The following is a 23,558-nucleotide window of genomic DNA, read 5'->3' as shown; positions in this document are numbered from 1 at the left end:
GACAAAATCTAGAGGGAATTCATGCATTCCATGCTACTTAAGAAGCGCTAAGTACACATTTCTAGCATTGGAGTGCATCAAGTGTAGCAAAGCTTTCAACATCCCTGGTTAATGTGTCATTTACTACATCTCTTATTTCTAGGAGTTTAACTATAAGATCCACGAAAAGCATTCAGAAATGATCTTTGCAATTTCTGCTCTTCTTTCAAGCTGTAGATTTCTAAAATTTGAACATGAGCCATTCGCTGACCTGGTCTACATTCCACGGATCTCACGGTGACCGCGTATAGCACGGACCGCATCTAACCGCTAAAAAACACCAAAGCCAGACGAGGTGGCCGAGTGGTTAAGGCGATGGACTGCTAATCCATTGTGCTCTGCACGCATGGGTTCGAATCCCATCTTCGTCGACTTTTCTTCAAAGCTTTCTTGTAGAACTTTGCCAATTCATTTTGCCTTGTGTGGATGACCTTATCGAATGACAACTGTCATCTTCTTGTAAATATCAGTCCATTTTAAAGGAGGATCCGTGGAACATTCAATATATAAATAAGCACGGATCCTTATTTATTTTAGATTTAATGCTGTAGCGGTTCCTCACCTGGGCAAAGAGAACTATATCATTTACTACATCTCTAAATTTCTAGGAGTTTAACTATCAGATCCACGAAAAGCATTCAGAAATGATCTTTGCAATTTCTACGTATCTCACGGTTTCTTGTAGAACTTTGCCAACTCATTTGCCCATGTGTGGATCACCTTATCGAATGACAACTGTCATCTTCTTGTAAATATGAGGCCATTTTAAAGGAGGATCCGTGGCACTTTCACTACATAAATAGACACGGATCCTTATTTATTTTAGATTTAATGTTGTTGCGGTTCCTCACCTGGGCAAAGAGAACAGTTTTCCCCCTGATATGTAGAGCTTAACCCTAAGCCTTGTCTTAATTGCAACAATCAAACAAAAATTCACATTATTAGCCTCCCCAATTTTATGTGTAGAACTAACACAAACTAGACTACAAAACACAATCCTTTAGATGAAGTCCAGTAAACGATAGCAGACCTATTCTCCACACACTTGAAGACAAAATCTAGAGGGAATTCATGCATTCCATGCTACTTAAGAAGCGCTAAGTACACATTTCTAGCATTGGAGTGCATCAAGTGTAGCAAAGCTTTTAACATCCCTGGTTAATGTGTCATTTACTACATCTCTTATTTCTAGGAGTTTAACTATAAGATCCACGAAAAGCATTCAGAAATGATCTTTGCAATTTCTGCTCTTCTTTCAAGCTGTAGATTTCTAAAATTTGAACATGAGCCATTCGCTGACCTGGTCTACATTCCACGGATGTCACGGTGACCGCGTATAGCACGGACCGCGTCTAACCGCTAAAAAACACCAAAGCCAGACGAGGTGGCCGAGTGGTTAAGGCAATGGACTGCTAATCCATAGTGCTCTGCACGCATGGGTTCGAATCCCATCTTCGTCGACTTTTCTTCAAAGCTTTCTTGTAGAACTTTGCCAATTCATTTTGCCTTGTGTGGATGACCTTATCGAATGACAACTGTCATCTTCTTGTAAATATCAGTCAATTTTAAAGGAGGATCCGTGGAACATTCACTATATAAATAAGCACGGATCCTTATTTATTTTAGATTTAATGCTGTAGCGGTTCCTCACCTGGGCAAAGAGAACTATATCATTTACTACATCTCTAAATTTCTAGGAGTTTAACTATCAGATCCACGAAAAGCATTCAGAAATGATCTTTGCAATTTCTACGTATCTCACGGTTTCTTGTAGAACTTTGCCAACTCATTTGCCCATGTGTGGATCACCTTATCGAATGACAACTTGTAAATATGAGGCCATTTTAAAGGAGGATCCGTGGCACTTTCACTACATAAATAGACACGGATCCTTATTTATTTTAGATTTAATGTTGTTGCGGTTCCTCACCTGGGCAAAGAGAACAGTTTTCCCCCTGATATGTAGAGCTTAACCCTAAGCCTTGTCTTAATTGCAACAATCAAACAAAAATTCACATTATTAGCCTCCCCAATTTTATGTGTAGAACTAACACAAACTAGACTACAAAACACAATCCTTTAGATGAAGTCCAGTAAAAGATATCAGACCTATTCTCCACACACTTGAAGACAAAATCTAGAGGGAATTCATGCATTCCATGCTACTTAAGAAGCGTTAAGTACACATTTCTAGCATTGGAGTGCATCAAGTGTAGCAAAGCTTTCAACATCCTTGGTTAATGTATCATTTACTACATCTCTTATTTCTAGGAGTTTAACTATAAGATCCACGAAAAGCATTCAGAAATGATCTTTGCAATTTATACGTATCTCACGGTTTCTTGTACAACTTTGCCAACTCATTTGCCCATGTGTGGATCACCTTATCGAATGACAACTGTCCTCTTCTTGTAAATATGAGGCCATTTTAAAGGAGGATCCGTGGCACTTTCACTACATAAATAGACATGGATCCTTATTTATTTTAGATTTAATGTTGTTGCGGTTCCTCACCTGGGCAAAAAGAACCGTTTATCCCCCTGATATGTAGAGCTTAACCTTAAGCCTTGTCTTAATTGCAACAATCAAACAAAAATTCACATTATTAGCCTCCCCAATTTTATGTGTAGAACTAACACAAACTAGACTACAAAACACTATCCTTTACATGAAGTCCAGTAAAAGATATCAGACCTATTCTCCACACACTTGAAGACAAAATCTAGAGGGAATTCATGCATTCCATGCTACTTAAGAAGCGCTAAGTACACATTTCTAGCATTGGAGTGCATCAAGTGTAGCAAAGCTTTCAACATCCTTGGTTAATGTATCATTTACTACATCTCTTATTTCTAGGAGTTTAACTATAAGATCCACGAAAAGCATTCAGAAATGATCTTTGCAATTTCTGCTCTTCTTTCAAGCTGTAGATTTCTAAAATTTGAACATGAGCCATTCGCTGACCTGGTCTACATTCCACGGATGTCACGGTGACCGCGTATAGCACGGACCACGTCTAACCGCTAAGAAACACCAGAGCCAGACGAGGTGGTCGAGTGGTTAAGGCGATGGACTGCTAATCCATTGTGCTCTGCACGCATGAGTTCGAATCCCATCTTCGTCGACTTTTCTTCAAAGCTTTGTTGTAGAACTTTGCCAATTCATTTTGCCTTGTGTGGATGACCTTATCGAATGACAACTGTCATCTTCTTGTAAATATCAGTCCATTTTAAAGGAGGATCCGTGGAACATTCACTATATAAATAAGCACGGATCCTTATTTATTTTAGATTTAATGCTGTAGCGGTTCCTCACCTGGGCAAAGAGAACTATATAATTTACTACATCTCTAAATTTCTAGGAGTTTAACTATCAGATCCACGAAAAGCATTCAGAAATGATCTTTGCAATTTCTACGTATCTCACGGTTTCTTGTAGAACTTTGCCAACTCATTTGCCCATGTGTGGATCACCTTATCGAATGACAACTGTCATCTTCTTGTAAATATGAGGCCATTTTAAAGGAGGATCCGTGGCACTTTCACTACATAAATAGACACGGATCCTTATTTATTTTAGATTTAATGTTGTTGCGGTTCCTCACCTGGGCAAAGAGAACAGTTTTCCCCCTGATATGTAGAGCTTAACCCTAAGCCTTGTCTTAATTGCAACAATCAAACAAAAATTCACATTATTAGCCTCACCAATTTTATGTGTAGAACTAACACAAACTAGACTACAAAACACAATCCTTTAGATGAAGTCCAGTAAACGATAGCAGACCTATTCTCCACACACTTGAAGACAAAATCTAAAGGGAATTCATGCATTCCATGCTACTTAAGAAGCGCTAAGTACACATTTCTAGCATTGGAGTGCATCAAGTGTAGCAAAGCTTTCAACATCCTTGGTTAATGTATCATTTACTACATCTCTTATTTCTAGGAGTTTAACTATAAGATCCACGAAAAGCATTCAGAAATGATCTTTGCAATTTCTGCTCTTCTTTCAAGCTGTAGATTTCTAAAATTTGAACATGAGCCATTCGCTGACCTGGTCTACATTCCACGGATGTCACGGTGACCGCGTATAGCACGGACCGCGTCTAACCGGTAAAAAATACCAAAGCCAGACGAGGTGGCCGAGTGGTTAAGGCGATGGACTGCTAATCCATTGTGCTCTGCACGCATGGGTTCGAATCCCATCTTCGTCGACTTTTCTTCAAAGCTTTCTTGTAGAACTTTGCCAATTCATTTTGCCTTGTGTGGATGACCTTATCGAATGACAACTGTTATCTTCTTGTAAATATCAGTCCATTTTAAAGGAGGATCCGTGGAACATTCACTATATAAATAAGCACGGATCCTTATTTATTTTAGATTTAATGCTGTAGCGGTTCCTCACCTGGGCAAAGAGAAATATATCATTTACTACATCTCTAAATTTCTAGGAGTTTAACTATCAGATCCACGAAAAGCATTCAGAAATGATCTTTGCAATTTCTACGTATCTCACGGTTTCTTGTAGAACTTTGCCAACTCATTTGCCCATGTGTGGATCACCTTATCGAATGACAACTTGTAAATATGAGGCCATTTTAAAGGAGGATCCGTGGCACTTTCACTACATAAATAGACACGGATCCTTATTTATTTTAGATTTAATGTTGTTGCGGTTCCTCACCTGGGCAAAGAGAACAGTTTTCCCCCTGATATGTAGAGCTTAACCCTAAGCCTTGTCTTAATTGCAACAATCAAACAATCATTCACATTATTAGCCTCCCCAATTTTATGTGTAGAACTAACACAAACTAGACTACAAAACACAATCCTTTAGATGAAGTCCAGTAAAAGATATCAGACCTATTCTCCACACACTTGAAGACAAAATCTAGAGGGAATTCATGCATTCCATGCTACTTAAGAAGCGTTAAGTACACATTTCTAGCATTGGAGTGCATCAAGTGTAGCAAAGCTTTCAACATCCTTGGTTAATGTATCATTTACTACATCTCTTATTTCTAGGAGTTTAACTATAAGATCCACGAAAAGCATTCAGAAATGATCTTTGCAATTTATACGTATCTCACGGTTTCTTGTACAACTTTGCCAACTCATTTGCCCATGTGTGGATCACCTTATCGAATGACAACTGTCCTCTTCTTGTAAATATGAGGCCATTTTAAAGGAGGATCCGTGGCACTTTCACTACATGAATAGACACGGATCCTTATTTATTTTAGATTTAATGTTGTTGCGGTTCCTCACCTGGGCAAAAAGAACAGTTTTTCCCCCTGATATGTAGAGCTTAACCCTAAGCCTTGTCTTAATTGCAACAATCAAACAAAAATTCACATTATTAGCCTCCCCAATTTTATGTGTAGAACTAACATAAACTAGACTACAAAACACTATCCTTTAGATGAAGTCCAGTAAACGATATCAGACCTATTCTCCACAAACTTCAAGACAAAATCTAAAGGGAATTCATGCATTCCATGCTACTTAAGAAGCGCTAAGTACACATTTCTAGCAATGGCGTGCATCAAGTGTAGCAAAGCTTTCAACATCCCTGGTTAATGTGTCATTTACTACATCTCTTATTTCTAGGAGTTTAACTATAAGATCCACGAAAAGCATTCAGAAATGATCTTTGCAATTTCTGCTCTTCTTTCAAGCTGTAGATTTCTAAAATTTGAACATGAGCCATTCGCTGACCTGGTCTACATTCCACGGATCTCACGGTGACCGCGTATAGCACGGACCGCGTCTAACCGCTAAAAAACACCAAAACCAGACGAGGTGGCCGAGTGGTTAAGGCGATGGACTGCTAATCCATTGTGCTCTGCACGCATGGGTTCGAATCCCATCTTCGTCGACTTTTCTTCAAAGCTTTCTTGTAGAACTTTGCCAATTCATTTTGCCTTGTGTGGATCACCTTATCGAATGACAACTGTCATCTTCTTGTAAATATAAGTCCATTTTAACCCCTTAAGGACACATGACGTGTGTGACACGTCACAATTCCCTTTTATTCCAGAAGTTTGGTCCTTAAGGGGTTAAAGGAGGATCCGTGGAACATTCACTATATAAATAAGCACGGATCATTATTTATTTTAGATTTAATGCTGTAGCGGTTCCTCACCTGGGCAAAGAGAACTATATCATTTACTACATCTCTAAATTTCTAGGAGTTTAACTATCAGATCCACGAAAAGCATTCAGAAATGATCTTTGCAATTTCTACGTATCTCACGGTTTCTTGTAGAACTTTGCCAACTCATTTGCCCATGTGTGGATCACCTTATCGAATGACAACTGTCATCTTCTTGTAAATATGAGGCCATTTTAAAGGAGGATCCGTGGCACTTTCACTACATAAATAGACACGGATCCTTATTTATTTTAGATTTAATGTTGTTGCGGTTCCTCATCTGGGCAAAGAGAACAGTTTTCCCCCTGATATGTAGAGCTTAACCCTAAGCCTTGTCTTAATTGCAACAATCAAACAAAAATTCACATTATTAGCCTCCCCAATTTTATGTGTAGAACTAACACAAACTAGACTACAAAACACTATCCTTTAGATGAAGTCCAGTAAACGATATCAGACCTATTCTCCACAAACTTCAAGAGAAAATCTAAAGGGAATTCATGCATTCCATGCTACTTAAGAAGCGCTAAGTACACATTTCTAGCATTGGAGTGCATCAAGTGTAGCAAAGCTTTCAACATCCCTGGTTAATGTGTAATTTACTACATCTCTTATTTCTAGGAGTTTAACTATAAGATCCACGAAAAGCATTCAGAAATGATCTTTGCAATTTCTGCTCTTCTTTCAAGCTGTAGATTTCTAAAATTTGAACATGAGCCATTCGCTGACCTGGTCTACATTCCACGGATCTCACGGTGACCGCTTATAGCACGGACCGCGTCTAACCGCTAAAAAACACTAAAGCCAGACGAGGTGGCCGAGTGGTTAAGGCGATGGACTGCTAATCCATTGTGCTCTGCACGCGTGGGTTCGAATGACATCTCTTCAAAGCTTTCTTGCAGAACTTTGCCAATTCATTTTGCCTTGTGTGGATCACCTTATCGAATGACAACTGTCATCTTCTTGTAAATATCAGTCCATTTTAAAGGAGGATCCGTGGAACATTCACTATATAAATAAGCACGGATCCTTATTTATTTTAGATTTAATGCTGTAGCGGTTCCTCACCTGGGCAAAGAGAACTATCTCATTTACTACATCTCTAAATTTCTAGGAGTTTAACTATCAGATCCACGAAAAGCATTCAGAAATGATTTTTGCAATTTCTACGTATCTCACGGTTTCTTGTAGAACTTTGCCAACTCATTTGCCCATGTGTGGATCACCTTATTGAATGACAACTGTCCTCTTCTTGTAAATATGAGGCCATTTTAAAGGAGGATCCGTGGCACTTTCACTACATAAATAGACACGGATCCTTATTTATTTTAGATTTAATGTTGTTGCGGTTCCTCACCTGGGCAAAGAGAACAGTTTTTCCCCCTGATATGTAGAGCTTAACCCTAAGCCTTGTCTTAATTGCAACAATCAAACAAAAATTCACATTATTAGCCTCCCCAATTTTATGTGTAGAACTAACACAAACTAGACTACAAAACACTATCCTTTAGATGAAGTCCAGTAAACTATATCAGACCTATTCTCCACAAACTTCAAGACAAAATCTAAAGGGAATTCATGCATTCCATGCTACTTAAGAAGCGCTAAGTACACATTTCTAGCATTGGAGTGCATCAAGTGTAGCAAAGCTTTCAACATCCTTGGTTAATGTATCATTTACTACATCTCTTATTTCTAGGAGTTTAACTATAAGATCCACGAAAAGCATTCAGAAATGATCTTTGCAATTTCTGCTCTTCTTTCAAGCTGTAGATTTCTAAAATTTGAACATGAGCCATTCGCTGACCTGGTCTACATTCCACGGATCTCACGGTGACCGCGTATAGCACGGACCGCGTCTAAACGCTTAAAAACACCAAAGCCAGACGAGGTGGCCGAGTGGTTAAGGCGATGGACTGCTAATCCATTGTGCTCTGCACGCATGGGTTTGAATTCCATCTTCGTCGACTTTTCTTCAAAGCTTTCTTGTAGAACTTTGCCAATTCATTTTGCCTTGTGTGGATGACCTTATCGAATGACAACTGTTATCTTCTTGTAAATATCAGTCCATTTTAAAGGAGGATCCGTGGAACATTCACTATATAAATAAGCACGGATCCTTATTTATTTTAGATTTAATGCTGTAGCGGTTCCTCACCTGGGCAAAGAGAACTATATCATTTACTACATCTCTAAATTTCTAGGAGTTTAACTATCAGATCCACGAAAAGCATTCAGAAATGATCTTTGCAATTTCTACGTATCTCACGGTTTCTTGTAGAACTTTGCCAACTCATTTGCCCATGTGTGGATCACCTTATCGAATGACAACTTGTAAATATGAGGCCATTTTAAAGGAGGATCTGTGGCATTTTCACTACATAATTAGACACGGATCCTTATTTATTTTAGATTTAATGTTGTTGCGGTTCCTCACCTGGGCAAAGAGAACAGTTTCCCCCTGATATGTAGAGCTTAACCCTAAGCCTTGTCTTAATTGCAACAATCAAACAAAAATTCACATTATTAGCCTCCCCAATTTTATGTGTAGAACTAACACAAACTAGACTACAAAACACAATCCTTTAGATGAAGTCCAGTAAACGATAGCAGACCTATTGTGTGGATCACCTTATCGAATGACAACTGTCATCTTCTTGTAAATATGAGGCCATTTTAAAGGAGGATCCGTGGCACTTTCACTACATAAATAGACACGGATCCTTATTTATTTTAGATTTAATGTTGTTGCGGTTCCTCACCTGGGCAAAGAGAACAGTTTTCCCCCTGATATGTAGAGCTTAACCCTAAGCCTTGTCTTAATTGCAACAATCAAACAAAAATTCACATTATTAGCCTCCCCAATTTTATGTGTAGAACTAACACAAACTAGACTACAAAACACAATCCTTTAGATGAAGTCCAGTAAACGATAGCAGACCTATTCTCCACACACTTGAAGACAAAATCTAAAGGGAATTCATGCATTCCATGCTAATTAAGAAGCACTAAGTACACATTTCTAGCATTGGAGTGCATCAAGTGTAGCAAAGCTTTCAACATCCTTGGTTAAAGTATCATTTACTACATCTCTTATTTCTAGGAGTTTAACTATAAGATCCACGAAAAGCATTCAGAAATGATCTTTGCAATTTCTGCTCTTCTTTCAAGCTGTAGATTTCTAAAATTTGAACATGAGCCATTCGCTGACCTGGTCTATATTCCACGGATGTCACGGTGACCGCGTATAGCACGGACCGCGTCTAACCGCTAAAAACACCAAAGCCGGACGAGGTGGCCGAGTGGTTAAGGCGATGGACTGCTAATCCATTGTGCTCTGCACGCATGGGTTCGAATCCCATCTTCGTCGACTTTTCTTCAAAGCTTTCTTGTAGAACTTTGCCAATTCATTTTGCCTTGTGTGGATCACCTTATCGAATGACAACTGTCATCTTCTTGTAAATATCAGTCCATTTTAAAGGAGGATCCGTGGAACATTCACTATATAAATAAGCACGGATCCTTATTTATTTTAGATTTAATGCTGTAGCGGTTCCTCACCTGGGCAAAGAGAACTATATAATTTACTACATCTCTAAATTTCTAGGAGTTTAACTATCAGATCCACGAAAAGCATTCAGAAATGATCTTTGCAATTTCTACGTATCTCACGGTTTCTTGTAGAACTTTGCCAACTCATTTGCCCATGTGTGGATCACCTTATCGAATGACAACTGTCCTCTTCTTGTAAATATGAGGCCATTTTAAAGGAGGATCCGTGGCACTTTCACTACATAAATAGACACGGATCCTTATTTATTTTAGATTTAATGTTGTTGCGGTTCCTCACCTGGGCAAAGAGAACAGTTTTTCCCCCTGATATGTAGAGCTTAACCCTAAGCCTTGTCTTAATTGCAACAATCAAACAAAAATTCACATTTTTAGCCTCCCCAATTTTATGTGTAGAACTAACACAAACTAGACTACAAAACACTATCCTTTAGATGAAGTCCAGTAAACGATATCAGACCTATTCTCCACAAACTTCAAGACAAAATCTAAAGGGAATTCATGCATTCCATGCTACTTAAGAAGCGCTAAGTACACATTTCTAGCATTGGAGTGCATCAAGTGTAGCAAAGCTTTCAACATCCTTGGTTAATGTATCATTTACTACATCTCTTATTTCTAGGAGTTTAACTATAAGATCCACGAAAAGCATTCAGAAATGATCTTTGCAATTTCTGCTCTTCTTTCAAGCTGTAGATTTCTAAAATTTGAACATGAGCCATTCGCTGACCTGGTCTACATTCCACGGATGTCACGGTGACCGCGTATAGCACGGACCGCGTCTAACCGCTAAAAAACACCAAAGCCAAACGAGGTGGCCGAGTGGTTAAGGCGATGGACTGCTAATCCATTGTGCTCTGCACGCATGGGTTCGAATCCCATCTTCGTCGACTTTTGTTCAAAGCTTTCTTGTAGAACTTTGCCAATTCATTTTGCCTTGTGTGGATGACCTTATCGAATGACAACTGTTATCTTCTTGTAAATATCAGTCCATTTTAAAGGAGGATCCGTGGAACATTCACTATATAAATAAGCACGGATCCTTATTTATTTTAGATTTAATGCTGTAGCGGTTCCTCACCTGGGCAAAGAGAACTATATCATTTACTACATCTCTAAATTTCTAGGAGTTTAACTATCAGATCCACGAAAAGCATTCAGAAATGATCTTTGCAATTTCTACGTATCTCACGGTTTCTTGTAGAACTTTGCCAACTCATTTGCCCATGTGTGGATCACCTTATCGAATGACAACTGTCATCTTCTTGTAAATATGAGGCCATTTTAAAGGAGGATCCGTGGCACTTTCACTACATAAATAGACACGGATCCTTATTTATTTTAGATTTAATGTTGTTGCGGTTCCTCACCTGGGCAAAGAGAACAGTTTTCCCCCTGATATGTAGAGCTTAACCCTAAGCCTTGTCTTAATTGCAACAATCAAACAAAAATTCACATTATTAGCCTCCCCAATTTTATGTGTAGAACTAACACAAACTAGACTACAAAACACAATCCTTTAGATGAAGTCCAGTAAACGATAGCAAACCTATTCTCCACACACTTGAAGACAAAATCTAAAGGGAATTCATGCATTCCATGCTACTTAAGAAGCACTAAGTACACATTTCTAGCATTGGAGTGCATCAAGTGTATCAAAGCTTTCAACATCCTTGGTTAATGTATCATTTACTACATCTCTTATTTCTAGGAGTTTAACTATAAGATCCACGAAAAGCATTCAGAAATGATCTTTGCAATTTCTGCTCTTCTTTCAAGCTGTAGATTTCTAAAATTTGAACATGAGCCATTCGCTGACCTGGTCTACATTCCACGGATGTCACGGTGACCGCGTATAGCACGGACCGCGTCTAACCGCTAAAAAACACCAAAGCCAGACGAGGTGGCCGAGTGGTTAAGGCGATGGACTGCTAATCTATTGTGCTCTGCACGCATGGGTTCGAATCCCATCTTCGTCGACTTTTCTTCAAAGCTTTCTTGTAGAACTTTGCCAATTCATTTTGCCTTGTGTGGATCACCTTATCGAATGACAACTGTCATCTTCTAGTAAATATCAGTCCATTTTAAAGGAGGATCCGTGGAACATTCACTATATAAATAAGCACGGATCCTTATTTATTTTAGATTTAATGCTGTAGCGGTTCCTCACCTGGGCAAAGATAACTATATAATTTACTACATCTCTAAATTTCTAGGAGTTTAACTATCAGATCCACGAAAAGCATTCAGAAATGATCTTTGCAATTTCTACGTATCTCACGGTTTCTTGTAGAACTTTGCCAACTCATTTGCCCATGTGTGGATCACCTTATCGAATGACAACTGTGATCTTCTTGTAAATATGAGGCCATTTTAAAGGAGGATCTGTGGCACTTTCACTACATAAATAGACACGGATCCTTAGTTATTTTAGATTTAATGTTGTTGCGGTTCCTCACCTGGGCAAAGAGAACAGTTTTCCCCCTGATATGTAGAGCTTAACCCTAAGCCTTGTCTTAATTGCAACAATCAAACAAAAATTCACATTATTAGCCTCCCCAATTTTATGTGTAGAACTAACACAAACTAGACTACAAAACACAATCCTTTAGATGAAGTCCAGTAAACGATAGCAGACCTATTCTCCACACACTTGAAGACAAAATCTAAAGGGAATTCATGCATTCCATGCTACTTATGAAGCACTAAGTACACATTTCTAGCATTGGAGTGCATCAAGTGTAGCAAAGCTTTCAACATCCTTGGTTAATGTATCATTTACTACATCTCTTATTTCTAGGAGTTTAACTATAAGATCCACGAAAAGCATCCAGAAATGATCTTTGCAATTTCTGCTCTTCTTTCAAGCTGTAGATTTCTAAAATTTGAACATGAGCCATTCGCTGACCTGGTCTACATTCCACGGATGTCACGGTGACCGCGTATAGCACGGACCGCGTCTAACCGCTAAAAGCACCAAAGCCAGACGAGGTGGCCGAGTGGTTAAGGCGATGGACTGCTAATCCATTGTGCTCTGCACGCATGGGTTCGAATCCCACCTTCATCGACTTTTCTTCAAAGCTTTCTTGTAGAACTTTGCCAATTCATTTTGCCTTGTGTGGATGGATCACCTTATCGAATGACAACTGTCATCTTCTTGTAAATATCAGTCCATTTTAAAGGAGGATCCGTGGAACATTCACTATATAAATAAGCACGGATCCTTATTTATTTTAGATTTAATGCTGTAGCGGTTCCTCACCTGGGCAAAGAGAACTATATCATTTACTACATCTCTAAATTTCTAGGAGTTTAACTATCAGATCCACGAAAAGCATTCAGAAATGATCTTTGCAATTTCTACGTATCTCACGGTTTCTTGTAGAACTTTGCCAACTCATTTGCCCATGTGTGGATCACCTTATCGAATGACAACTTGTAAATATGAGGCCATTTTAAAGGAGGATCCGTGGCACTTTCACTACATAATTAGACACGGATCCTTATTTATTTTAGATTTAATGTTGTTGCGGTTCCTCACCTGGGCAAAGAGAACAGTTTCCCCCTGATATGTAGAGCTTAACCCTAAGCCTTGTCTTAATTGCAACAATCAAACAAAAATTCACATTATTAGCCTCCCCAATTTTATGTGTAGAACTAACACAAACTAGACTACAAAACACAATCCTTTAGATGAAGTCCAGTAAACGATAGCAGACCTATTGTGTGGATCACCTTATCGAATGACAACTGTCATCTTCTTGTAAATATCAGTCCATTTTAAAGGAGGATCCGTGGAACATTCACTATATAAATAAGCACGGATCCTTATTTATTTTAGATTTAATGCTGTAGCGGTTCCTCACCTGGGCAAAGAGAACTATATCATTTACTACATCTCTAAATTTCTAGGAGTTTAACTATCAGATCCACGAAAAGCATTCAGAAATGATCTTTGCAATTTCTACGTATCTCACGGTTTCTTGTAGAACTTTGCCAACTCATTTGCCCATGTGTGGATCACCTTATCGAATGACAACTGTCATCTTCTTGTAAATATGAGGCCATTTTAAAGGAGGATCCATGGCACTTTCACTATATAAATAGACACGGATCCTTATTTATTTTAGATTTAATGTTGTTGCGGTTCCTCACCTGGGCAAAGAGAACAGTTTTCCCCCTGATATGTAGAGCTTAACCCTAAGCCTTGTCTTAATTGCAACAATCAAACAAAAATTCACATTATTAGCCTCCCCAATTTTATGTGTAGAACTAACACAAACTAGACTACAAAACACAATCCTTTAGATGAAGTCCAGTAAACGATAGCAGACCTATTCTCCACACACTTGAAGACAAAATCTAAAGGGAGTTCATGCATTCCATGCCACTTAAGAAGCGCTAAGTACACATTTCTAGCATTGGAGTGCATCAAGTGTAGCAAAGCTTTCAACATCCTTGGTTAATGTATCATTTACTACATCTCTTATTTCTAGGAGTTTAACTATAAGATCCACGAAAAGCATTCAGAAATGATCTTTGCAATTTCTGCTCTTCTTTCAAGCTGTAGATTTCTAAAATTTGAACATGAGCCATTCGCTGACCTGGTCTACATTCCACGGATGTCACGGTGACCGCGTATAGCATGGACCGCGTCTAACCGCTAAAAAACACCAAAGCCAGACGAGGTGGCCGAGTGTTTAAGGCGATGGACTGCTAATCCATTGTGCTCTGCATGCATGGGTTCGAATCCCATCTTCGTCGACTTTTCTTCAAAGCTTTCTTGTAGAACTTTGCCAATTCATTTTGCCTTGTGTGGATGGATCACCTTATCGAATGACAACTGTCATCTTCTTGTAAATATCAGTCCATTTTAAAGGAGGATCCGTGGAACATTCACTATATAAATAAGCACGGATCCTTATTTATTTTAGATTTAATGCTGTAGCGGTTCCTCACCTGGGCAAAGAGAACTATATCATTTACTACATCTCTAAATTTCTAGGAGTTTAACTATCAGATCCACGAAAAGCATTCAGAAATGATCTTTGCAATTTCTACGTATCTCACGGTTTCTTGTAGAACTTGCCAACTCATTTGCCCATGTGTGGATCACCTTATCGAATGACAACTTGTAAATATGAGGCCATTTTAAAGGAGGATCCGTGGCACTTTCACTACATAAATAGACACGGATCCTTATTTATTTTAGATTTAATGTTGTTGCGGTTCCTCACCTGGGCAAAGAGAACAGTTTTCCCCCTGATATGTAGAGCTTAACCCTAAGCCTTGTCTTAATTGCAACAATCAAACAAAAATTCACATTATTAGCCTCCCCAATTTTATGTGTAGAACTAACACAAACTAGACTACAAAACACAATCCTTTAGATGAAGTCCAGTAAACGATAGCAGACCTATTCTCCACACACTTGAAGACAAAATCTAAAGGGAATTCATGCATTCCATGCTACTTAAGAAGCGCTAAGTACACATTTCTAGCATTGGAGTGCATCAAGTGTAGCAAAGCTTTCAACATCCTTGGTTAATGTATCATTTACTACATCTCTTATTTCTAGGAGTTTAACTATAAGATCCACGAAAAGCATTCAGAAATGATCTTTGCAATTTCTGCTCTTCTTTCAAGCTGTAGATTTCTAAAATTTGAACATGAGCCATTCGCTGACCTGGTCTACATTCCACGGATGTCACGGTGACCGCGTATAGCACGGACCGCGTCTAACCGCTAAAAAACACCAAAGCCAGACAAGGTGGCCGAGTGTTTAAGGCGATGGACTGCTAATCCATTGTGCTCTGCACGCATGGGTTCGAATCCCATCTTCGTTGACTTTTCTTCAAAGCTTTCTTGTAGAACTTTGCCAATTCATTTTGCCTTGTTTGGATGGATCACCTTATCGAATGACAACTGTCATCTTCTTGTAAATATCAGTCTATTTTAAAGGAGGATCCGTGGAACATTCACTATATAAATAAGCACGGATCCTTATTTATTTTAGATTTAATGCTGTAGCGGTTCCTCACCTGGGCAAAGAGAACTATATAATTTACTACATCTCTAAATTTCTAGGAGTTTAACTATCAGATCCACGAAAAGCATTCAGAAATGATCTTTGCAATTTCTACGTATCTCACGGTTTCTTGTAGAACTTTGCCAACTCATTTGCCCATGTGTGGATCACCTTATCGAATGACAACTTGTAAATATGAGACCATTTTAAAGGAGGATCCGTGGCACTTTCACTACATAATTAGACACGGATCCTTATTTATTTTAGATTTAATGTTGTTGCGGTTCCTCACCTGGGCAAAGAGAACAGTTTCCCCCTGATAAGTAGAGCTTAACCCTAAGCCTTGTCTTAATTGCAACAATCAAACAAAAATTCACATTATTAGCCTCCCCAATTTTATGTGTAGAACTAACACAAACTAGACTACAAAACACAATCCTTTAGATGAAGTCCAGTAAACGATAGCAGACCTATTGTGTGGATCACCTTATCGAATGACAACTGTCATCTTCTTGTAAATATCAGTCCATTTTAAAGGAGGATCCGTGGAACATTCACTATATAAATAAGCACGGATCCTTATTTATTTTAGATTTAATGCTGTAGCGGTTCCTCACCTGGGCAAAGAGAACTATATCATTTACTACATCTCTAAATTTCTAGGAGTTTAACTATCAGATCCACGAAAAGCATTCAGAAATGATCTTTGCAATTTCTACGTATCTCACGGTTTCTTGTAGAACTTTGCCAACTCATTTGCCCATGTGTGGATCACCTTATCGAATGACAACTGTCATCTTCTTGTAAATATGAGGCCATTTTAAAGGAGGATCCGTGGCACTTTCACTACATAAATAGACACGGATCCTTATTTATTTTAGATGTAATGTTGTTGCGGTTCCTCACCTGGGCAAAGAGAACAGTTTTCCCCCTGATATGTAGAGCTTAACCCTAAGCCTTGTCTTAATTGCAACAATCAAACAAAAATTCACATTATTAGCCTCCCCAATTTTATGTGTAGAACTAACACAAACTAGACTACAAAACACAATCCTTTAGATGAAGTCCAGTAAAAGATATCAGACCTATTCTCCACACACTTGAAGACAAAATCTAGAGGGAATTCATGCATTCCATGCTACTTAAGAAGCGCTAAGTACACATTTCTAGCATTGGAGTGCATCAAGTGTAGCAAAGCTTTCAACATCCTTGGTTAATGTATCATTTACTACATCTCTTATTTCTAGGAGTTTAACTATAAGATCCACGAAAAGCATTCAGAAATGATCTTTGCAATTTCTGCTCTTCTTTCAAGCTGTAGACTTCAAAAATTTGAACATGAGCCATTCGCTGACCTGGTCTACATTCCACGGATGTCACGGTGACCGCGTATAGCACGGACCGCGTCTAACCGCTTAAAAGCACCAAAGCCAGACGAGGTGGCCGAGTGGTTAAGGCGATGGACTGCTAATCCATTGTGCTCTGCACGCATGGGTTCGAATCCCATCTTCGTCGACTTTTCTTCAAAGCTTTCTTGTAGAACTTTGGCAATTCATTTTGCCTTGTGTGGATGACCTTATCGAATGACAACTGTCATCTTCTTGTAAATATCAGTCCATTTTAAAGGAGGATCCGTGGAACATTCACTATATAAATAAGCACGGATCCTTATTTATTTTAGATTTAATGCTGTAGCGGTTCCTCACCTGGGCAAAGAGAACTATATCATTTACTACATCTCTAAATTTCTAGGAGTTTAACTATCAGATCCACGAAAAGCATTCAGAAATGATCTTTGCAATTTCTACGTATCTCACGGTTTCTTGTAGAACTTTGCCAACTCATTTGCCCATGTGTGGATCACCTTATCGAATGACAACTGTCATCTTCTTGTAAATATGAGGCCATTTTAAAGGAGGATCCGTGGCACTTTCACTACATAAATAGACACGGATCATTATTTATTTTAGATTTAATGTTGTTGCGGTTCCTCACCTGGGCAAAGAGAACAGTTTTCCCCCTGATATGTAGAGCTTAACCCTAAGCCTTGTCTTAATTGCAACAATCAAACAAAAATTCACATTATTAGCCTCCCCAATTTTATGTGTAGAACTAACACAAACTAGACTACAAAACACAATCCTTTAGATGAAGTCCAGTAAACGATAGCAGACCTATTCTCCACACACTTGAAGACAAAATCTAAAGGGAGTTCATGCATTCCATGCTACTTAAGAAGCGCTAAGTACACATTTCTAGCATTGGAGTGCATTAAGTGTAGCAAAGCTTTCAACATCCTTGGTTAATGTATCATTTACTACATCTCTTATTTCTAGGAGTTTAACTATAAGATCCACGAAAAGCATTCAGAAATGATCTTTGCAATTTCTGCTCTTCTTTCAAGCTGTAGATTTCTAAAATTTGAACATGAGCCATTCGCTGACCTGGTCTACATTCCACGGATGTCACGGTGACCGCGTATAGCACGGACCGTGTCTAACCGCTAAAAAACACCAAAGCCAGACGAGGTGGCCGAGTGGTTAAGGCGATGGACTGCTAATCCATTGTGCTCTGCACGCATGGGTTCGAATCCCATCTTCGTCGACTTTTCTTCAAAGCTTTCTTGTAGAACTTTGCCAATTCATTTTGCCTTGTGTGGATGGATCACCTTATCGAATGACAACCGTCATCTTCTTGTAAATATCAGTCCATTTTAAAGGAGGATCCGTGGAACATTCACTATATAAATAAGCACGGATCCTTATTTATTTTAGATTTAATGCTGTAGCGGTTCCTCACCTGGGCAAAGAGAACTATATCATTTACTACATCTCTAAATTTCTAGGAGTTTAACTATCAGATCCACGAAAAGCATTCAGAAATGATCTTTGCAATTTCTACGTATCTCACGGTTTCTTGTAGAACTTTGCCAACTCATTTGCCCATGTGTGGATCACCTTATCGAATGACAACTGTCATCTTCTTGTAAATATGAGGCCATTTTAAAGGAGGATCCGTGGCACTTTCACTACATAAATAGACACGGATCCTTATTTATTTTAGATTTAATGTTGTTGCGGTTCCTCACCTGGGCAAAGAGAACAGTTTTCCCCCTGATATGTAGAGCTTAACCCTAAGCCTTGTCTTAATTGCAACAATCAAACAAAAATTCACATTATTAGCCTCCCCAATTTTATGTGTAGCACTAACACAAACTAGACTACAAAACACAATCCTTTAGATGAAGTCCAGTAAACGATAGCAGACCTATTCTCCACACACTTGAAGACAAAATCTAAAGGGAATTCATGCATTCCATGCTACTTAAGAAGCGCTAAGTACACATTTCTAGCATTGGAGTGCATCAAGTGTAGCAAAGCTTTCAACATCCTTGGTTAATGTATCATTTACTACATCTCTTATTTCTAGGAGTTTAACTATAAGATCCACGAAAAGCATTCAGAAATGATCTTTGCAATTTCTGCTCTTCTTTCAAGCTGTAGATTTCTAAAATTTGAACATGAGCCATTCGCTGACCTGGTCTACATTCCACGGATGTCACGGTGACCGCGTATAGCACGGACCGCGTCTAACTGCTAAAAAACACCAAAGCCAGACGAGGTGCCCGAGTGGTTAAGGCGATGTACTGCTAATCCATTGTGCTCTGCACGCATGGGTTCGAATCCCATCTTCGTCGACTTTTCTTCAAAGCTTTCTTGTTGAACTTTGCCAATTCATTTTGCCTTGTGTGGATCACCTTATCGAATGACAACTGTCATCTTCTTGTAAATATCAGTCCATTTTAAAGGAGGATCCGTGGAACATTCACTATATAAATAAGCACGGATCCTTATTTATTTTAGATTTAATGCTGTAGCGGTTCCTCACCTGGGCAAAGAGAACTATATCATTTACTACATCTCTAAATTTCTAGGAGTTTAACTATCAGATCCACGAAAAGCATTCAGAAATGATCTTTGCAATTTCTACGTATCTCACGGTTTCTTGTAGAACTTTGCCAACTCATTTGCCCATGTGTGGATCACCTTATCGAATGACAACTTGTAAATATGAGGCCATTTTAAAGGAGGATCCGTGGCACTTTCACTACATAAATAGACACGGATCCTTATTTATTTTAGATTTAATGTTGTTGCGGTTCCTCACCTGGGCAAAGAGAACAGTTTTCCCCCTGATATGTAGAGCTTAACCCTAAGCCTTGTCTTAATTGCAACAATCAAACAAAAATTCACATTATTAGCCTCCCCAATTTTATGTGTAGAACTAACACATACTAGACTACAAAACACAATCCTTTAGATGAAGTCCAGTAAACGATAGCAGACCTATTCTCCACTCACTTGAAGACAAAATCTAAAGGGAATTCATGCATTCCATGCTACTTAAGAAGCGCTAAGTACACATTTCTAGCATTGGAGTGCATCAAGTGTAGCAAAGCTTTCAACATCCTTGGTTAATGTATCATTTACTACATCTCTTATTTCTAGGAGTTTAACTATAAGATCCACGAAAAGCATTCAGAAATGATCTTTGCAATTTCTGCTCTTCTTTCAAGCTGTAGATTTCTAAAATTTGAACATGAGCCATTCGCTGACCTGGTCTACATTCCACGGATGTCACGGTGACCGCGTATAGCACGGACCGCGTCTAACTGCTAAAAAACACCAAAGCCAGACGAGGTGCCCGAGTGGTTAAGGCGATGGACTGCTAATCCATTGTGCTCTGCACGCATGGGTTCGAGTCCCATCTTCGTCGACTTTTCTTCAAAGCTTTCTTGTTGAACTTTGCCAATTCATTTTGCCTTGTGTGGATCACCTTATCGAATGACAACTGTCATCTTCTTGTAAATATCAGTCCATTTTAAAGGAGGATCCGTGGAACATTCACTATATAAATAAGCACGGATCCTTATTTATTTTAGATTTAATGCTGTAGCGGTTCCTCACCTGGGCAAAGAGAACTATATCATTTACTACATCTCTAAATTTCTAGGAGTTTAACTATCAGATCCACGAAAAGCATTCAGAAATGATCTTTGCAATTTCTACGTATCTCACGGTTTCTTGTAGAACTTTGCCAACTCATTTGCCCATGTGTGGATCACCTTATCGAATGACAACTTGTAAATATGAGGCCATTTTAAAGGAGGATCCGTGGCACTTTCACTACATAAATAGACACGGATCCTTATTTATTTTAGATTTAATGTTGTTGCGGTTTCTCACCTGGGCAAAGAGAACAGTTTTCCCCCTGATATGTAGAGCTTAACCCTAAGCCTTGTCTTAATTGCAACAATCAAACAAAAATTCACATTATTAGCCTCCCCAATTTTATGTGTAGAACTAACACATACTAGACTACAAAACACAATCCTTTAGATGAAGTCCAGTAAACGATAGCAGACCTATTCTCCACTCACTTGAAGACAAAATCTAAAGGGAATTCATGCATTCCATGCTACTTAAGAAGCGCTAAGTACACATTTCTAGCATTGGAGTGCATCAAGTGTAGCAAAGCTTTCAACATCCTTGGTTAATGTATCATTTACTACATCTCTTATTTCTAGGAGTTTAACTATAAGATCCACGAAAAGCATTCAGAAATGATCTTTGCAATTTCTGCTCTTCTTTCAAGCTGTAGATTTCTAAAATTTGAACATGAGCCATTCGCTGACCTGGTCTACATTCCACGGATGTCACGGTGACCGCGTATAGCACGGACCGCGTCTAACCGCTAAAAAACACCAAAGCCAGACGAGGTGGCCGAGTGTTTAAGGCGATGGACTGCTAATCCATTGTGCTCTGCACGCATGGGTTCGAATCCCATCTTCATTGACTTTTCTTCAAAGCTTTCTTGTAGAACTTTGCCAATTCATTTTGCCTTGTGTGGATGGATAACCTTATCGAATGACAACTGTCATCTTCTTGTAAATATCAGTCCATTTTAAAGGAGGATCCGTGGAACATTCACTATATAAATAAGCACGGATACTTATTTATTTTAGATTTAATGCTGTAGCGGTTCCTCACCTGGGCAAAGAGAACTATATCATTTACTACATCTCTAAATTTCTAGGAGTTTAACTATCAGATCCACGAAAAGCATTCAGAAATGATCTTTGCAATTTCTACGTATCTCACGGTTTCTTGTAGAACTTTGCCAACTCATTTGCCCATGTGTGGATCACCTTATCGAATGACAACTGTCATCTTCTTGTAAATATCAGTCCATTTTAAAGGAGGATCCGTGGAACATTCACTATATAAATAAGCACGGATCCTTATTTATTTTAGATTTAATGCTGTAGCGGTTCCTCACCTGGGCAAAGAGAACTATATCATTTACTACATCTCTAAATTTCTAGGAGTTTAACTATCAGATCCACGAAAAGCATTCAGAAATGATCTTTGCAATTTCTACGTATCTCACGGTTTCTTGTAGAACTTTGCCAACTCATTTGCCCATGTGTGGATCACCTTATCGAATGACAACTGTCATCTTCTTGTAAATATGAGGCCATTTTAAAGGAGGATCCGTGGCACTTTCACTACATAAATAGACACGGATCCTTATTTATTTTAGATTTAATGTTGTTGCGGTTCCTCACCTGGGCAAAGAGAACAGTTTTCCCCCTGATATGTAGAGCTTAACCCTAAGCCTTGTCTTAATTGCAACAATCAAACAAAAATTCACATTATTAGCCTCCCCAATTTTATGTGTAGAACTAACACAAACTAGACTACAAAACACAATCCTTTAGATGAAGTCCAGTAAACGATAGCAGACCTATTCTCCACACACTTGAAGAAAAAAAATCTAAAGGGAATTCATGCATTCCATGCTACTTAAGAAGCGCTAAGTACACATTTCTAGCATTGGAGTGCATCAAGTGTAGCAAAGCTTTCAACATCCTTGGTTAATGTATCATTTACTACATCTCTTATTTCTAGGAGTTTAACTATAAGATCCACGAAAAGCATTCAGAAATGATCTTTGCAATTTCTGCTCTTCTTTCAAGCTGTAGATTTCTAAAATTTGAACATGAGTCATTCGCTGACCTGGTCTACATTCCACGGATGTCACGGTGACCGCGTATAGCACGGACCGCGTCTAACCGCTTAAAAGCACCAAAGCCAGACGAGGTGGCCGAGTGGTTAAGGCGATGGACTGCTAATCCATTGTGCTCTGCACGCATGGGTTCGAATCCCATCTTCGTCGACTTTTCTTCAAAGCTTTCTTGTAGAACTTTGCCAATTCATTTTGCCTTGTGTGGATGACCTTATCGAATGACAACTGTCATCTTCTTGTAAATATCAGTCCATTTTAAAGGAGGATCCGTGGAACATTCACTATATAAATAAGCACGGATTCTTATTTATTTTAGATTTAATGCTGTAGCGGTTCCTCACCTGGGCAAAGAGAACTATATCATTTACTACATCTCTAAATTTCTAGGAGTTTAACTATCAGATCCACGAAAAGCATTCAGAAATGATCTTTGCAATTTCTACGTATCTCACGGTTTCTTGTAGAACTTTGCCAACTCATTTGCCCATGTGTGGATCACCTTATCGAATGACAACTGTCATCTTCTTGTAAATATGAGGCCATTTTAAAGGAGGATCCGTGGCACTTTCACTACATAAATAGACACGGATCCTTATTTATTTTAGATTTAATGTTGTTGCGGTTCCTCACCTGGGCAAAGAGAACAGTTTTCCCCCTGATATGTAGAGCTTAACCCTAA

General features: G+C 38.7%; 8 non-coding genes across 8 annotated transcripts; all 8 read left to right on the top strand.

Annotated features, from left to right (window-relative positions):
- The first annotated feature begins 328 nt into the window (after nt 1-328).
- Nucleotides 329-410, top strand: TRNAS-GCU (transfer RNA serine (anticodon GCU)). Its single transcript has one exon. It is a non-coding gene; the product is annotated as a tRNA-Ser (tRNA).
- A 1,007-nt stretch (nt 411-1,417) lies between these two features.
- On the top strand, nt 1,418-1,499 carry TRNAS-GCU (transfer RNA serine (anticodon GCU)). The gene has a single exon. It is a non-coding gene; the product is annotated as a tRNA-Ser (tRNA).
- A 2,671-nt stretch (nt 1,500-4,170) lies between these two features.
- On the top strand, nt 4,171-4,252 carry TRNAS-GCU (transfer RNA serine (anticodon GCU)). Its single transcript has one exon. It is a non-coding gene; the product is annotated as a tRNA-Ser (tRNA).
- Nucleotides 4,253-5,834: 1,582 nt separating this feature from the next.
- TRNAS-GCU (transfer RNA serine (anticodon GCU)) lies at nt 5,835-5,916 on the top strand. Its single transcript has one exon. It is a non-coding gene; the product is annotated as a tRNA-Ser (tRNA).
- A 3,564-nt stretch (nt 5,917-9,480) lies between these two features.
- On the top strand, nt 9,481-9,562 carry TRNAS-GCU (transfer RNA serine (anticodon GCU)). Its single transcript has one exon. It is a non-coding gene; the product is annotated as a tRNA-Ser (tRNA).
- A 7,661-nt stretch (nt 9,563-17,223) lies between these two features.
- On the top strand, nt 17,224-17,305 carry TRNAS-GCU (transfer RNA serine (anticodon GCU)). The gene has a single exon. It is a non-coding gene; the product is annotated as a tRNA-Ser (tRNA).
- A 1,007-nt stretch (nt 17,306-18,312) lies between these two features.
- On the top strand, nt 18,313-18,394 carry TRNAS-GCU (transfer RNA serine (anticodon GCU)). Its single transcript has one exon. It is a non-coding gene; the product is annotated as a tRNA-Ser (tRNA).
- A 4,553-nt stretch (nt 18,395-22,947) lies between these two features.
- TRNAS-GCU (transfer RNA serine (anticodon GCU)) lies at nt 22,948-23,029 on the top strand. Its single transcript has one exon. It is a non-coding gene; the product is annotated as a tRNA-Ser (tRNA).
- The last annotated feature ends 529 nt before the right edge of the window (nt 23,030-23,558 follow it).

The sequence above is a fragment of the Pelobates fuscus genome, chromosome 1 (genome assembly GCF_036172605.1).
Source record: "Pelobates fuscus isolate aPelFus1 chromosome 1, aPelFus1.pri, whole genome shotgun sequence".
Classification (NCBI taxonomy): domain Eukaryota; kingdom Metazoa; phylum Chordata; class Amphibia; order Anura; family Pelobatidae; genus Pelobates; species Pelobates fuscus.
Note: the sequence above shows the minus strand (reverse complement) of the source record. Positions and strands in the feature narration are given on the sequence as shown.